At 59.8% G+C, this 1,579-nt stretch overlaps 1 pseudogene; it reads right to left on the bottom strand.

Moving 5' to 3' along the window:
• Positions 1-50: 50 nt before the first annotated feature.
• LOC108510176 lies at positions 51-1,572 on the bottom strand (annotated as a pseudogene).
• Between the last annotated feature and the right edge of the window lie 7 nt (positions 1,573-1,579).

Consider the following 1,579-nt stretch of genomic DNA (forward strand, 5'->3'; position numbering starts at 1 on the left):
GGACCTGGGGAGACGAACAGGAGCTCAGGACCTGGGGAGACGAACAGGAGCTCAGGACCTGGGGAGACAAACAGGAGCTCAGGACCTGGGGAGACAAACAGGAGCTCAGGACCTGGGGAGACAAACAGGAGCTCAGGACCCAGGGACACAAACGGGAGCTCAGGACCCGGGGACACAAACGAGAGCTCAGGACCTGGGGAGACAAACGAGAGCTCAGGGCCCAGGGAGACAAACAAGAGCTCAGGACCTGGGGACACAAACTAGAGCTCAAGACCCGGCCCCCGCCCCGGCCCCCTCTGGCCTTTCAGCTCCCTGTGGTGACACACGGGTGCCATTGCCCAGAAGCTGCTGGCCCAGGGCAGCTGCAGAATGGCAGTCTGTGTCCCCATGGATGTTCCTCCCCCTGCATTCACTCAGGTGCCCACAGGGAACCAGGAGAATGTGGAGACCAACAGCCAGGTGTCATCCCAATGTGAGCCACTGGGAACGTGGGTCACCAGGTCTGTTCCCAATGTGGATCCTCTGATGGGTGATGCAGTTGGAGCAGCAGATGAAGCTCTTCTGCAGTCGGTGCACTCGTAGGGCTTCCCTTACCGGTGGGTCCATTGGTGTGTGGTCAAGGCCCACCTCTGCCTGAAGCTCTTCCCACACTTGTCACACTTGTAGGGCCTCTCCCCGCTGTGGATGAGCCGGTGGGCAATGAGGTGGGAGTTGCGGGTGAAGCTCTTCCCGCAGTCGGTGCAGTGGAAGGGCTTCTCCCCTGTGTGTGTTTGCTCATGCAGGAGGAGCTGTGAGCTGGTCTTAAACCTCTTCCCACACTCAGGACACTCGGAGGGCCGTTCCCCACTGTGGATCTTCTGGTGGCCGATTAGATTGGACCTGACGCTGAAGCTCTTCCCACACTCAGGGCCGTTCCTTCGTGTGCAGCCACTGGTGGGTGATGAGGTTGGAGTGATCACTGAAGCTCTTCCCACATTTCCCACACGTGTAGGGCTTTCCCTCATGTGGATCATCTGGTGGCGGATCAGGTGGAAGTTCCGGCTGAAGCTCTGCCCACATTTCTGACACTTGTAGGGCTGTTCCTCAGTGGGCAGGGATTGGTGGGTGCAAAGCTTGGAGCTTTGGTTGAAGCTCTTCTTGCATTCCAAGCGCATACAGAGCCCCTCCTCAGTGTGTACCTCTTGGTGGTAGAAGAGGGCGGGGATCTGGCCAAAGCACTTCCAACATTCCAAGCAACTGTAAGGCTTCTCTCTGGGGTGAAACTGAACGTGGACCATCAGGTCAGGGCTCTGGATGAAGGTCCGGCCGCCTTCCTGGCACGGGCTGGGTCTTTCCTCCTCAGAGCACCCTGGGCTGGCTTTGGAGACCCTCCTCCTGGGGTACCTTCGTGGCTTTCCCTCCCCGCTGCCTTCCTGCGCCGTGGAGCCCTTCAAAACAGCCTCTCCCACCAGGGTCTCACGGGGGGATTTGTCCTCCGGGCTCTCCGTCCTCAGCTCGGGGCCTGGGGCAGGAAGCAAGAAGGACAGGGAGGGGATTTGCCTCCGGCCCACAGGGAAGGCCAAGGACATCCCCCCAACTC

Source organism: Lepidothrix coronata, unplaced genomic scaffold (genome assembly GCF_001604755.1).
Source record: "Lepidothrix coronata isolate B3197 unplaced genomic scaffold, Lepidothrix_coronata-1.0 Scaffold521, whole genome shotgun sequence".
Classification (NCBI taxonomy): domain Eukaryota; kingdom Metazoa; phylum Chordata; class Aves; order Passeriformes; family Pipridae; genus Lepidothrix; species Lepidothrix coronata.